Genomic DNA, 16,578 nt, shown 5'->3' with positions numbered 1-16,578 from the left:
TTTTGGAAGAAAATATGGAGAAAATGCTTTATAACATTAGATTTGGCAATGACTTCTTGAATCTGATACCAAGGCACAGGCAACAAAAGCAAAACTAGATAAATGGGACTACAACAAATTTAAAAATCTGCCGTGCGTCAAAGGACATAATCAACAGAATGAAAAGGCAACTGAAGGAATGAGAGAAAACATTTGGAAACCACATACCTGATCAGGGGATAACATCCAGAATATATTTTTAAAAATGTATGTGGTAGTTAATAATGAGTGTCAACTTGATTGGATTGAAATATACAAGTATTGACCCTAGTTGTATCTATGAAGGAGTTGCCAAAAGAGATTATCATTTGAGTCAGCGAGCTGGCGAAGGCAGATCCACCCTTAATCTGGTGGACACTATATAATCAGCTGCTAGCGAATATAAAGCAGGCAGAAAAATGTGAAAAGGAGAGACTGGCCTAGCCCCTGGCCTGTATCTTTTTCCCATGATGGATGGTTCTCACCCTTGGACATTGAACACCAAGTTCTTCAGTTTTGGGACCCAGACTGGCTCTCCTTGCTCCTCAACTTGCAGACAGCTTATTGTGGGACCTTGTGAACATTTAAGTTAGTACTAATAAATTTCCCTTGAGATATATATACACACACACACACATATACACATGCACACATACACACACATATCTATATCCTAGATAGATAGAGAGAGAGATAGATAGATGGATAATATACCTCCTATTAGTTCTGTCCCTCTAGAGAACCCTGACAATATTGATTCAGTACCAGGAGTGGTTTTAGAGGAACAGAATATTAAGGATAGAGTTCTTTTGTTGGTTTTGGGATTTCTGGAGTTGGCTGCTTAATAAGATTAGACCCCAAAATGCTAAGGACTCTACTTTTAATAGTATAGGAACACTGATAGTCCTTGATGTGAACTATTTAGAGAGTTATGCAAAATAAATGCATTTGGCACTCCTGAGTCACCACTTGTGAGAGACAAGGAGTTTAGTGACATTATACATGTTACCTTTGACCATATGTGGAGAACCAAGGAACATGATGAAGCTGGTTGGTTGCTCCTAAGCTCAGTGGACAAAGTGATGAAAGAAAATGATAAACTCAAGGATTCTGTCCCCTGGCATCAGAAACAGATACTGAGCCTCAAATCTGCTAAGATTTCCCTGAGTGAGTCTTACCTCCTGTAGGGAAAAAGCTAAAACTGTGAAAAAACAGACACAAGTTCTTATCATGGAAATAGCTGACCTGCAACAAAAGATGCATGCACAGCCTCACTAGGTGTCTACTGTTAAAGCGAGGGCACTGATTGGAAAAGAATGGGACCCTGCAACTTGGAATGGGGACATGTGGGAGGACCCTGATGAAGCTGGGGGCATTGAGTTTGTAAAGTCTGATGAATATTTTTTGCCAGTCCTAGTGGGCTCCTGGAATTGAGGTTGAGAGTGTGACCCATGAGGAGGTGTGCTACACTCAAAGAGAACTGTTTGAGTTCTCTAATTTATATAAACAGAAATATGGAGAACAGGCATGGGAATGGATATTAAGTGTATGGGATAATGGTGGAAGGAACATACAGTTGGATCAGGCTGAATTTCTTGATTTGGGCCCACTAAGTAGGGACTCTGCTTTTAATGTTGCAGCTAGGGAATTTAAAAAAATGTTTTAATGGTTTATTTGCTTGGTTAGGTGAAAAATGGATTAAAAGATGGCCCATTGTGAGTGAACTGGAAATGCCTGATCTCCCTTGGTTTAATGTAGAGAAAGGGATCCAAAGGCTTAGTGAGATGGGGACGGTGGAATGGATTAGTCATTTTAGACCTATACATCCCATCTGGGAGGGTTCAGAAGATATATGCTTGAACAATGTCTTGCAAAAGAGATTTGTGAGGGCAGTACCTGCATCTCTGAAGAGCCCTATAATTGCTCTCCTCTGTACATCAGATCTAAAGGCGGAACTGTAGTCATTCAATGACAAAATTTAAATACAATGAGAATAATTAGATCCCGAGGTGGCAGAGGTCAAGTGGTGGAACTCAGTCATCAAAGGCAATGTGAGCATAGCTACCATAATGGACAGCAGAGACAAAGCCACAATCAGAATAGTCAGAATCTTGTAGAATCTCTGGCATTGGCTAATTAATCATGGTGTGAAGTGAAATTGATAGGAAGCCTACTGCATTCTTACTTAATTTATACAAGCAGAACACTTCTAGGTTGAATGGACAAAAGATTAATTTGAATTATAAAATCAGAGAATCATGGCCCCTCAATCAATTTCCAGAATTGAGCCAGTTTCCAGACCCAGAATCCCTTGAATGAAGGGGAGGCTGGGTCCCCTTGAGGAAGGACCCCACTACATTACCAACAATTTATGCAGTGAATCTTTCTCCCATCCTTCCCCAAGGAGACCTCCGGCCGTTCACCAGGGTAACTGTGCATTGGGGAACAACTGTATCTTTCAAGTCCTTAATGGTAGCACTAATCTCCGCAGTCCCTCCAGGGATGTGATACTGTTTTTGACTTTCTCCATTCCTGTCCATAATGCCCAACGGAAGTGTTTTGCCTTCAACTGTCAAAGCCAGCAATATACCTTTACTGTCCTACCTCAGGGGTATGTCAACTCTCCAGCTTTGTGTTATAATCTTATTCGGAGAGACCTTCATCACTTTTCACTTCTGCAAGACATCACACTGGTCCATTACTTTGATGACATTATGCTGATTGGATACAGCACGCAAAAAGTAGAAAACATGCTGGACTTATTGATGAGACCTTTGCATGCCAGAAGATGGGAAATAAATCTGACTAAAATTCAAAGACCTTCTACCTCAGTAAAATTTCTAGGGGCCCAGTAGTGTTTGGCCTGTCGAGATATTTCTTCTAAGGTGAAGAATAAGTTGCTACATTTGGCCTCTCCTACAACCAAGAAAGAGGCACAATGCCTAGGGGGCTTATTTGCATTTGGGAGGCAACACATTCCTCATTTGGCTGTATTACTTTAGCCTATTTATTGAATAACCTGAAAGGCTGCCAGTTTTGAGTGGGGTCCATAACAGGAGAAGGCTCTGCAACAGGTTCAGGTTGCTGTGCAAGCTGCTCTGCCACTTGGGTCATATGAACCAGCAGATCCAATGGTGCTTGAGGTGTCAGTGGCAGATAGGGATGCAGTTTTGAGCCTTTGGCAGGCCCCCATAGGTGAATCACAGAGGAGGCCTCTAGGATTTGGAGCAAGGCCCTGCTATCTTCTGCAGGCAACCACTCTTCTTTTGAGAGACAGATCTTGGCCTGTTACTTGGCTTTGGTAGAAACTGAACGTTTGACTATGGGTCTATCAGTTTTGGTAGAAACTGAACGTTTGACTATCAAGTCACCATGCAATCTGAACTTCCTGTTATAAACTGGGTACTTTCCGACCCATCTAGCCATAAAGTGGGTCATGCACAGCAGCATTCCGTCATCAAATTGAAGTGGTATATACGTAATCGGGCATGAGCAGGTCCTGAAGGCATAAGTAAGTTAAATAAAGAAGTGTCTTGAATGCCCATGCTCTCCAATTCTACCATCCTGCATTCTCTCCCGCAGCCTGCACTGATGGCCTCTTGGGGAGCTCCCTATTATCACTTGACAGAGGAAGAGAAGACTAGGGCTTGGTTCACAGATGGTTCTGCACAATATGCAGGCACCACCCAAAAGTGGACAACTGCATCACTACAGCCCCTTTCTAGGACATTCCTGAAGGACAGTGGTGAAGGGAAATCTTCCCAGTGGGCAGAGTTGTGAGCAGTACACCTGGTTGTACACTCTGCATGGAAGCAGAATCAGCCTCTTTTCCCAGCCACCCCTGTCATTGTCCAATGGTCCTGTGAACAAAGTGGCCATGGTGTCAGGGATGGAGGTTAGGCATGGACTCAGCAATATGGACTTCCACTCACCAAGGCTGACCTGGCTATGGCCACTGCTGAGTGCCCAATTTGCCATCAGCAGAGACCAGCACTGAGCCCTTGATATGGCATGATTCCTCAGGGTGATCAGTCAACTACCTCATGGCGGGTTGATTATATTGGACCTCTTCCATCATGGAAAGGGCAGAGGTTGGCCAGGCGCGGTGGCTCAAGCCTGTAATCCCAGCACTTTGGGAGGCCGAGATGGGCGGATCACAAGGTCAGGAGATCGAGACCATCCTAGCTAACATGGTGAAACCCCGTCTCTACTAAAAAAAAATACAAAAAACTAGCCGGGCAAGGTGGCGGGCACCTGTAAGTCCCAGCTACTCAGGAGGCTGAGGCAGGAGAATGGCGTAAACCCGGGAGGCGGAGCTTGCAGTGAGCCGAGATCCGGCCACTGCACTCCAGCCCGGGTGACAGAGTGAGACTCTGTCTCAAAAAAAAAAAAGAAAAAGAAAGGGCAGAGGTCTGTCCTCTCTGGAATAGACACTTACTGGAGATATGGGTTTGCCTATTCCACACACAATGCTTCTGCCAAGACTACCATCTGTGAACTCACGGAATGCCTTATCCACCATCATGGTATTCCACACAGCATTGCCTCTGACCGAAACACTCACTTTACAGCTAAAGAAGTGTGGCTATGAACTCGTGCTCATGGAATTCACTGGTCTTACCATGTTCCCCATCACCCTGAAGCAGCTGAATTGATAGAATGGCCTTTTGAAGTCACAATTACAATGCCAGCTAGGCGACAATACTTTGCAGGGCTGGGGAAGAGTTCTCCAGAAGGCCATGAATGCTCTGAATCAGCATCCAATAATTGGTATTCTTTCTCTCATAGCCAGAATTTACAGGTCCAGGAATCAAGGTGTGGAAGTGGATGTGGCAATAGTCATCATCACCCCTAGTGATCCATTAGCAAACTTTTTGCTTCCTGTTTCTGTGACATTACATTCTACTGGTCTAGAGGTCTTAGTTCCAGAGGGAAGAATGCTTCCATTAAGAGATACAACAAAGATTCCATTAAACTGGAAGATCGGATTGCCACCTGGACACTCTGGGCTCCTCCTACCTTTAAGGCAACAGACTACGAAGGGAGTTACACTGTTGGCTAGGGTGATGACCTGGACTATCAAGATGAAATCAGTCTACCACTCCACAATGGAGGTTAGAAACGCATGGAATACAGAAGATACATTGGTGCGTCTTTTAGTGTCACCATGCCCTGTGATTAAGGTCAATGGGAAACTACAACAGCCCAATCCAGGCAGGACTACAAATGGCCCAGACTCCTCAGGAATGAAGGTCTGGGTCACTCCACCAGGAAAAAGTAAAACACAACCTGCTGAGGTGCTTGCAGAAAGCAAAGGGAATACAGAATGCGTAGTAGAAGAAGGTAGTTATCAATACCAGCTATGATCACGTGACCAGCTGCAAAAACGTGGGCTGTAATTGTCATTAGTATTTCCTCTCTCTTTTGCTAAAAACATGTTTATGCATGTATACACTTGTACTAAGAAAATATCTTCATTGTATTTCCTTTTCCTTTTTCATGTGACATAAGATTTAGTGACTTCATATCAGCATTTAAGTATTGTTAATGTAATAGTATTTGAGTTGGGGATTGGTGTGTTTTCGGTTGTATGAAGGATAACTGTATTATGTTAGGCAAAATTATGGCTTTATTATTGCCTTTATTTGAAGATTATATAAAATCTCAGGTGTGTATGGATTCAAGTTGACAACGGGTGGAGTTATGACGGTTAATACTGAGTGTTAACTTTATTGGATTGAAGGATGCAAAGTATTGATCCTGGGTGTGTCTGCGAGGGTGTTGTCAAAAGAGATTAATATTTGAGTCAGTGGCCTGGGGAAAGCAGATCCACCCTGAATTGAGTGGGCATAATCTAATCAGCTGCCAGCAAATATAAAGCAGGTAGAAAAATGTGAAAAGGAGACACTGGCCTAGCCTCCCAGCCTACATCTTTCTCCCATGATGGATGCTTCCTGCCCTCGAACATTGGGCTTCAAATTTTTCAGTTTTGGGACTTGGACTAGCTCTCCTTGCCCCTCAGCTTGCAGGCAGCTTATTGTGGGAGCTTGTGATCATGTAAGTTAATACTTAATAAACTCTCTCGCTATGTGTGTGTATATATGTGTGTATGTGTGTGTGTATATATATATGTGTGTGTGTGTATATATATATGTACATATATACACGCTCTGTCCTTCTAGAGAACCCCAGTGAATACACTCTACAACTCAACAACAAAATTCTAATAACTAAATTTAAAAATGGGCAAAGGACTTGAATACATTGCCCTAAAGATGATATGCAAATTTACAACATATGAAGAGATGCTCAACATCACTATTCATCAAAAAATGCAAATGAAAACCACAATGAAACATTACCTCATATCTGATAGGATGGCTACTATAGAAAATAACAGAAAATAACAAATGGTGACAATGATGTGGAGAGATTGGAACTTATATGCACTGTGATGGTTAATATTAGGTGTGAACTTGATTGAAGGATGACTAGATGGCTGGTGAAGTATTCTTTCTGGGGTGTGTCTGTGAGGGCATTGTCAAAGGAGATTGACATTTGAGTCAGTGGAGTGGGAAAGGAAGACCCACCCTCAATGTGGGTGGGGACTATACAATTGGCTGCCACCACAGCTAGAACAAAGCAGGTGTAGGAAGGTGGGATAAGCTGGCTGGCTGAGTCTTCTGGCTTTCATCTTTCTCCAATGCTGGATGCTCCTTTTGTTCCTCCTGTCCTTGGACATTAGACTCCAGATTCTTTGGCCTTTGGACTTTTGGACTTACACCAGTGTTTTGCTGGGGGTTCTTAGGCTTTTGGCGACAGATTGAAGGCTACATTGTCAGCTTCCCTGCTTTTGAGGCTTTTGGACTCAGATTGAGCCTCTACTGGTTTCTTTCTTCCCCAGTATGCAGATGGCCTATCATGGCCTACCTTGTGATTGTATGAGCCAATTCTCCTTAATAAACTCCCTGTCATATATACATATATCCTACTTGTTCCTTCTCTCTGGAGAACCCTAATACATGCAGTGTTGGTGAAAATGTAAAATGTTACAGCCACTGTGAAAAACTACGAATGTTTCCTTAAAAAATTAAAAATATAAGTACCATACAACTCAGTATGTCAAAGCGATATTTGCATGTCCATATTCATAGCAGCATTATTTACAGTAGCCAAGAGGTAGAAGCAATCCAAGTGTCCATGGATTAATGGATAAACAAAATGTGGTCTATACATATAATGGAATATTATTCAGCCTTAAAAAGGAAATCCTATCACATACTACAAAGTGAATAAACCTTGAAGACATTATGCTAAGTGAAATAATTCAGTCACAAATGTATGATTCCACTTACATAAGGTATCTAAAGTAATCCAATTTATAGAAACTTAAAGCAAAATAGTGGTTTCCAGGGGCCAGAGGAAGGGGGAAATAAAATGTTGCTTAATGGGTATAGAGTTTTTAGTTTTGTAAGATGAAGAAGTTCTGGAGATCCATTGCATGACAATGTGAATGTACTTAATACTCAACTCTAAACTCAACCATTGTTAAGATGGTAAATTTGATGTTCAGTGTTCTTTAAAATAAAAAACGAACACACTGATAATACATGCAACAACTTTGATAAATCTGGAAAAACATGGATCTATATCAAAAACATTACTTTGAGCGAAAGAAGCCTTACATAAAATAATACAATTCTATGTGATTTCATTTATATAAAGTCCTAAAAAGGCTAAAATACTCTATATTTTAAAAAAATGATGGGGTTCAGGACATGTTACCCAAAATATGGCACATAGTTCACACATTGAGTATTTTAAGCTGGAGGAAATTAAACAAAATAGAAGCAGAAAGATCTCTCTGACCTTCTACCCCTCTCTCCTAAAGTGGGCCATTGAAACTAGGACTCCCCTCATCTCTTTATTTCTGAAGTGGGCCATACAACCCAGCTAACCTTCCCTTGAAATAGTTTATAAGACTCTCATTCCAATGGGTCCTCCCTACACCCACAGGAAAGGAATGAAGACGGAGACAGAATAGTCTGATAAAACAGGCCTTGGTAAAGTCCCTCCTCAGCCCAGCTTATTACCATTAGATCATATTCTTTTGTCCTCCAATCATATTTCTACATGACTGTCCCTAAAAGTACTCAGATTTTCCTGCTTCTTTTGGTCTTAATTTCTGAAGGCTCCTGTGTCACGTAAAACTAACGTCAAATAAATTTGTATCTTTTTCTCTTATTAATTTGTCTTTTGCTATAGGGATCTCAGCCATGAACCTTGTGATGGGCGAGGAAAATATATTATTTTTTCTTCCCTACAAATATCAGACCATATTTGATGTTAGGGGATGGAAGTTTAGGGTTATGGAAAGGGATTGGCTGGGAAGTGCCTTAAGGAACTTTATGAGGTAGTGATCTAGATCTTGATAACACTTGGATTCCATAGGTATTACATTTTGTCAAAAGTCCTCAAGCATTATACTTAAGGTGTGTGTGTGTGTGTGTCACTATTCAAATTTTACCTCATAAAAGAAAACAAACAAATATTAAACTTGTTTAATATATGTATTTGTCAGAGTAAAGTATACTCATAGTTGCAACTTATTTTAAAATGCATTTAAAATAAGATAGATTTAGTGGCTGGATAGAGAAATGGAGAAATACTTAGGTAATAAAGTAAGCATAGCAAAATATTAACTGGAGAGTATGACGGTCAGCATATAGATGCTTATTTTATAATTCTTTGATTTTTTTTTCTATGTTGATCATTTTCTTAATGAAATGTCAGAAAAATATGGTAATTTCAGTCACGTTCAACTGTACCCAATCTATAGAGGGCCCATCTATAGATCCCTATTGAACCATCCACAGATTCCTACCACAATACTTACCTAATTGTATAGCTTTTAGTGTTTTATTTTGCTACTTCCTCCACCCTACTAGAAGTCTATTGAGGACTGATACTGTGTCTTATCTTTGCATTCTTGATGTCTAGCATCATATTTGAAAATTGTATTAAATAAATCCTCAGTATTGTGATCAGTAAATTACTATGCATTTATTAAATTAATAAACATATCCTTGGTTCTTATCACTATCATTCATTGAGTGCCTACTATATGCCAAGCAAGGCACCTTGGTATGTACTTTACCCACATTACCTCATTTAAGTTTCAAAACAACTTATGGCTTATGTGTTATTAATTAAATTTTATGGTTACAACAACTGGGACTCCGGTAAGCTAAAGAATTAAACCAAATCATAGAGCCAGTAAGTGGCAGAATTGGAATCCAGCTCATCATTAACTCCAAAATCCATGCTATGAGCCACTTTAAACTTTATACTATTTCTAGGTATTATTCACATTTTCTACTTTATTAGTGCACTGTGCTAGGCACTAGAGAAGCCAAGAGGAAATTAAATGCCATGAACACAGAGAAAAACACAAAATGTGCAGCAAGTAAATGTGTGTGTCTAAATGAGTTCTCATACAACACATAATGCACATAAAACCTGTTTGGGAAGCTTCGGGGAGGTATGTAAGAATGACTGATTATATGTCTCCTCCTACTACATGTGCATTTACATACACACATTCACACAGAGGTACATATGTGCTTCCCACGTAACTGTTTTCATCAGAGGAAATTCAAAGAAAACACTGTCTTCTCCCTTCTTGCTGTCCTGGAGCATTTGGGGTGGGCACTTGAGTACATTATTTTGCAAATGATGGCTTTGCCTCAAGAGACAGATTAATTGGTTTCCATGGTCAGCTACCTTCTCAGAGAAAAATCTGTCAATAAAGGAGAATAGAAAAAAGCAAAACCTGTGTGTCTCTTTTTTAAAAAACAAACAGTATTGAGTATTTTGGATGAAAAATTGTGTATGAATATGTGACAAACTTCTTATTCAGCTTATCCTTCATAAAAAGGGATTTCAAAATTAGAATTCAGGCTGTTACACTTTGGGGTATCCAAAGGAATCTTTTTCTCTAATTATATTAATGTGTATGTTATACTAAGTTATAATACTTATAGCAGCTAGAATTTACTGAGCATTTACTATGGGCCAGGCCCTATACTACATGTGTTACTTCATTCAGTAACGTAACTTCTCACAACGAATTTATGAGGCACACACTAGTATTATTAATTTCATCTAATAAATGAAAATGTTTGATGTCAGAAAGGAAGGACTTGTTCACTATCACAGAAGAAGTGGTTAAGCCCACTCCACTCAGGACTCACTGACTTAGAGCCCACATGTTCAATTGTTCTACTACACAAAGATATTGATTCACTCCCCTCCTACAGGAGGGAAGAAAGCAGAAGCATCCTAACAGAACATTCAGCAATAACAAGCAAAATGGGGGAAAATATTTGTAAATCATAGTTTGGATAAGATATTGTTATCCAGGATATATACAGAATTCTTACGTTTTAACAATGAAAAGACAAATAGCCTAAATTTAAAATTACCAAAGTACCTGAATAAGCATGTCTCCAAAAAAGACAAATATGACCAATAAGCATGTGAAAAGATGCTCAACATCATTTGTCATCAGGGAAATTCAAATCAAAACCACAATGAGATACCGCTTTACACCCTGTAGGATGGTTAGAATTAAAAAGACAGATAATAACAAGTGCTGACAAGGATATGGAAAAACAGATCCCTCATACATGTTGGTGGGAATGTAAAATGGTGAAGTTATTTTGAAAAATATTTAGTAATTTCTTAAAATGTTAAACATAAAGTTACCGTATGACCCAGCAATTTTACTCCTAGGTATGTATCCAAGAGAAATAAAAACATATGTACACTTAAAAAATTGCACAAGAATGTTAATACCATCATTATTATAAAGGTCCAAAAGTGGAAATTATCCAAATATTAATTGATAATAGATAAAAGTAGCATATCCATACAAAGAAGTTCAACAGTAAAAAGAAATGAAGTACTGATACATGCTAGAGCTTGGATTAACTTGAAATTTGAAAACATTTTTGCTTTGAAACATTTGCTAACTGAAAACATTATGAAATTTGAAAACATTATGCTAACTGAAAGAAATCAGTGAGAAAGACCACATGTTATATGATAAAATTTAAATGAAATGCCCAGAATAGGTCAATCTATAGAGGATGGGGGTTGGTGGATAATAGCTATAGTATTGGCAAAATGTTAAAATTAGCTTCGAGTGATAGTTGCATAATTCTGTAAATATACTAAAAAACATTGAACTTATACTTTAAATGTGTGAATTTTATGGTATGTGAAATACATGCTAAAGCTGTGAAAATAAAAGGATACCAGTGAATATACCCAAAAGTTTTTATTTAGTTGTTATTTTCATTGTTCTCCTAATCTTTAAATAAAATTAACCTGAGCTCAATTGTTTTTAAATGTGATATTTTCTGACACATCTAATTGTGTTGTCTTTTACTTTATAATAGTATAAGCATAGTATAATTATAACAATATAATTATAATAATAAAGCATAGTATAAGTGAATATTAAGTGATATGCCAAATTTTAGCAAAAGAAAAACTGTGTTTACAAAAGTCATAATGCTTTATATATTGCAGGAAATTCAATGGGACACGTCTTCAATGAAGGAAGTATATTTCAATTTATATTTGAATATAGTTTACTAAAATTAAAAAAATATTTGAAAGTTATATTATAAAGAACATATGTATACCATTTGGAATTACAGCCTTTAAAATCCTTGAAACTTTTCCTTTTGGAAGAGTTCATTATCTATATCCATGATGCACCACAGACTAAATTAAGGTAGCCTTAATAGTAGAAACCTTTCTCCTCCTCTTCCTTTACTTCCTTCTCCCCTTTTTCTTTACAAGCATTGCCATATATAGAGTGCTTGCTATGCTGAGCACTTTAAAACTAGCATCTCATTATCTCATTCTGCAACAGCCCCATAAGGTAGATACTATTATCATCATCCTTTCACAGATGAGGTATGATTCACCTCATTGTCCAAGTTCACACAGCTAATAAGAGATGAAATCAAGAATCAATCATAAGCAAAGTGACTTCAAAATAAATGTTTATAGCACTTGCCTTTTCTGTATTGAGAAGCAATGCCTTTTGGCAAAGTTAATAGCTCTATGGGCATTATAAAAATCTACACTTAAGTAGTTCATCTGAAGGAAAATAATCTGATAAAAATCTATTTAAGTTCATTGACTTACACAGGTCATAAAAACCTTGCCAAATCTTGTATTTAGCCCTTTTGCCTCCCTTTTACTAATTTTGGCTAATTGTTTGCTTGTTTGTTTGTTTGTTTTTGAGATGGAGTCTTGCTCTGTTGCCCAGGCTGGAGTGCAGTGGCACAATCTCTGGTCACTGCAGCCTCCCCATCCTGGGTTCAAGTGATTCTCCTACCTCAGTCTCCTGAGTACCTGGGATTACAGGCATGTGCCAGGATGCCTGGCTAATTTTTGTATTTTTAGTAGAGACGGGGTTTCACCATGTTGGCCAGATTGGTCTCAAACTCCTGACCTCAAGTAATTTGCCTGCCTTGGCCTCCCAAAGTGCTGGGACTACAGGCATGAGCTACCGTATCCGGACAATTTTGGCTAATTTTTTGACATACGTGGAGAATTTTTCCATCTTGGTCCAGCAAAGCACAAGTTTTACTTTTTCCAATTTGTATCTCAAAGAAAGTTTTTCAAAATGAATTTGTTAGTTACACAGATCACTCTATTCTGCCAGCACTCCCTTAAAATCAAGTATCTACTCAGACTTTGGATTTATTAAATAGCATAGTGGTTAGGAAGATGGTATTCTGAGAGATCTTTCCAATTCCTTGGGCTTCCATCCTTCAGCCTTCCCAGAAACCATTCAGCCCAACGTAAATGCGGCAGAAACTAAAGAAAAACAAAGGATCAGATTGTCCCCCTCTGTGTTAAGGGAGGTATACTGGGAACATTCCCCATACTTGAAGAAAATATTGACCACAGAGATTTCCTTTAAGCAAACATGTTGTCTTACAGCTGTTGTTTTTGAGAAAGTAATGGTGGATTCTTCAATAAGCACAGGGCATCAGATAGATAATTAAAAATGATAGGAACTACTCCCAACATTGAGACCAGGAGACAATCACTTCTCAAATTTTCTCCTGACCCTTATATTCCTGCCATTGAGGCAATCGAAATTTACTTGATTCTAGAGTTCTATATATATATATATTTCTTTACAAGGCTGGAGTGCAATGGTGCAATCTCTGCTCACCGCAACCTCCGCCTTCCGGATTCAAGAGATTCCCCTGCCTCAGTCACCTGAATACTGGGATTATAGGCATGTGCCACCACGCCCAGCTAATTTTGTAGTTTTAGTGGATATGGGGTTTCTCCATGTCAGGCTGGTCTCGAACTCCCAACCTCAGGTGATCCACCCACCTTGGCCTCCCAAAGTGCTGGGATTACAGGCATGAGCTATCGCGACAGGCCAGTGAAATATATTTCAAAGTATCAACCCTCCTCCCACACCCAGAATACATTATCTGGTGTAGACTGATGATCCTTTCTGTTCTTTTGATGAATTCCCTAGTCAGCAGAAGTAATGTTAATGAGACATGAAGAGTCAACATTCATTACAGTTAATGAAAAAAACTCTCTTCTAATTACTATGTGTTCTGACATTTTGCCCTCACTGAAATATACATGAAAACTAATTAATGGGTTTAACGCTGCACTTTTTTTTTTTTTTTTTTTTTTTTTACTACATTCTTGAAACAGATTTGGCAAATTGTAACAAGTCCCAATCAACATTCTCTTGAGGGCAGTTTTCAGCGTGGAATTCCTGCCTGGGATGTATCCATTCCTACCTGAGTAATGTCTGTTGAGGGATGACAGCATTTGTGTGGTAGGATAGCTGTGGCCTAAAAAGTCACTCTGCCTTTATACCAGAAAGAAATCTCTTCCTAATTTTTATACAATTACTGCATTTTACCCTCCATTCTATTTACAAACTGCAAGATAGTACATTTGACATATCATGTAAAGATGGTTTTTAATTTCTTTTTGTCTAAAAAAATTCAAAACATTTTCCTGGGTGAAGCATAAAATGTTTTCTCTCATTTTTTTCCGTTTCAGGTATAGAATATGGACACTTGTATAATTTCTTTCATGAGTATTATGGGAGTTCCACTTTAATTCCACTAAGCATACTAAAATTAAGGTATTCACCAGTGGTTTAATGAGGCCATTACCACGTGTTTCTATTACAAACAGGGTAATGTATATATTCAGTAAGTAATCTTGAGAAGAATTCTCTAAATACAGTAGTCCCCCATTATTCATGGTTTTGCTTTCTATGATTTCAGATACTCACGGTTACTCATATTAAAAATAGGTGAGTATTAGGTTGATGCACCAAATATATTACAGGAAGATATTTTCAGAGAGAGAGAAACCACAGTCACAAAACTTTTATTCTAGCATAGTGTTATAATGGTTGTATTTTATTATTGGTTGTTGTTAATTTTTTTATTCTGCCTAACTTCTAAATTAAACTTGGCATAGGTATGTATGTATAGGAAAAAAAACAGTATATAGAGTTAGGTACTATCTGCAGTTTCAGGCATGCAAAACACATCTTGTAATATATCCCCATAGACAAGGGGGGACTTCTGTATGATCTAAACACTTAGTCTCTTGGGCTAGCCTTCACTGAACATATATCATGCTTATTTAGGGGACCAAAAACGTATACTTAACCAAAACAACTATGTAACCTCTTTGCCTTAGTTGTTTGTATCCTTTTGTCTATTTTTTTCTTCAGGTATATCTTAAATGTATTTGTATTCCCATCTTTAATGGTTGCTTCTAACATTTTGTTGTTGGGGGTGTTCATTTGCATTTATCCCTAATTTCCCCTCAACTCATCCCTCTATTTAAATTTTAATCTTCATTTTCTGCTTTCATAACTTCTTGTATCAAATAAAAACAAATCCAGGTTTACGTAAGAAGAAACTTTTTTTCAAAAAGACAATTGCAATAAGAAAAATACTCTGATCTCAGGATCTGAAACTGTTTTAAAATCAAACGAAAATAAAATGTTTTTCTTTCTTTCTTTTTTTTCTTTTAAAAAAGGGAGTTCCTATAGAGCTAGCCAGAAATGACGAGGTGAAATTAGTCAAAAGATTGAAAGGAAACAGCATGTCCAGGATGATCTGATAGGAAATGATTCTCACTATGGTCACCCCATTTCAATTTTAGGATTCATTGCCTTTTTTATCATGATTCTCCAGGCAAAGAGAACCGAGAGAGAGAGAGAGAGAGAGAGGAAAAGAAAAGAAAAGAAAAGAGAAGAGAAGAGAGGAGAGGAGAGGAGAGGAAGAGGAGAGGAGAGGAGAGGAGAGGGAGGAGAGGAGAGAGTGGAGAGAGAGAGAGAGGGAGATTTTAATTTTAATGAATTGGCTTAGACAATTGTGGAGGCTTGGTAAGACTAAAATTTGCATGGTAGGCTAGCAGGCTGGAGACTCAGGAAAGGGATGCTGTTTGAGACTGCTGGCAAAATTTCTTCTTGCTCTGGGGAAGTCAATCCTGGTTCTATTAAGACCTTCAACTGATTGAATGAGACCCACTTATATATGGAGAGTAATCTGCTTTACTCAACGTACACAGTTTAAATGTTAATCTCATCAAAAAATAAAATATAAAAAACATATTCACAGAAACATCCAGAATAATGTTTGACCAAAGATCTGGATAACTAGCCAAGTTGACATATAAAATTAAAACACCGTTTAAGGCGGACATTCTGCATTTCAGTGCTTGTTCAGATTGAGCAAGCCAAAGTTCAAGAGCCCGTGTGGCAGAGAAAAGCCTGATTAAAATTTGATCAAGACAAATCAGAGAGTAAGAAATATAAATTGTGAGCACTTGGTCATTGTTTTTCTTCAAACTTCAGTTTCTTGGATATGTTTGTCAAATTCAATACAAACTGTGTAACTACTTCAAAGACTATCTCTTCCCTAACAGAACATATAGTCTGGGATAGAGAGATAGCGGGATTCAAAGCTTCTAGTTTCGTTTCCTGACATATTATGTGAGATAAGAGCATCAGAAGAGTTCCCTGAGGAACTATTTTGAAGAAAAGATATTTCAGTAGGTTAGGTAATGTCATTAAAACAGAAAGTAGATGTTTTGAAAATTCAATTAAAATAAGAGGGTCAAACATCTCATAAGCTACCAATGACATTAGATGATATAATTCATTAAGAATCATAAATGCTTATTTATTCAACAGTCATTGTGTATTTACTGTGGGATGGCACCGTGCAAAGCAATGGCATTTTATATAAGGTTAAACAAAATGGGACTGTTTCCTGACATTGTGGAGGTTACACTAAGGTAGGGAGAGAGACTTGAGTCACATAATCACATATCTCCATTTCCTATGAGTGCTATAAAATATTAAATTGCTGAAGTTGCTTATCAGCATAAGAAGCTTTTGAGCTGAGATGATGGGGTTTTCTAGATATAGAATTATGTCTTTCACAAACAGTGATAGTTTGACTTCCT

At 38.2% G+C, this 16,578-nt stretch overlaps 1 long non-coding RNA gene across 1 annotated transcript; it reads left to right on the top strand.

Moving 5' to 3' along the window:
* Nucleotides 1–1,056: 1,056 nt before the first annotated feature.
* On the top strand, nt 1,057–15,604 carry LOC117078263. Its single transcript, XR_004434958.1, has 4 exons — nt 1,057–1,068; nt 9,881–9,886; nt 10,782–10,786; nt 15,386–15,604. It is a non-coding gene; the product is annotated as an uncharacterized LOC117078263 (long non-coding RNA).
* Nucleotides 15,605–16,578: the final 974 nt, after the last annotated feature.

Source organism: Trachypithecus francoisi, unplaced genomic scaffold (assembly GCF_009764315.1).
Source record: "Trachypithecus francoisi isolate TF-2019V2 unplaced genomic scaffold, Tfra_2.0 Lachesis_group6, whole genome shotgun sequence".
Taxonomy (NCBI): Eukaryota; Metazoa; Chordata; class Mammalia; order Primates; family Cercopithecidae; genus Trachypithecus; species Trachypithecus francoisi.
The sequence above is the reverse complement of the archived record's forward strand: the minus strand, read 5'-3'. Positions and strand labels throughout refer to the sequence as shown.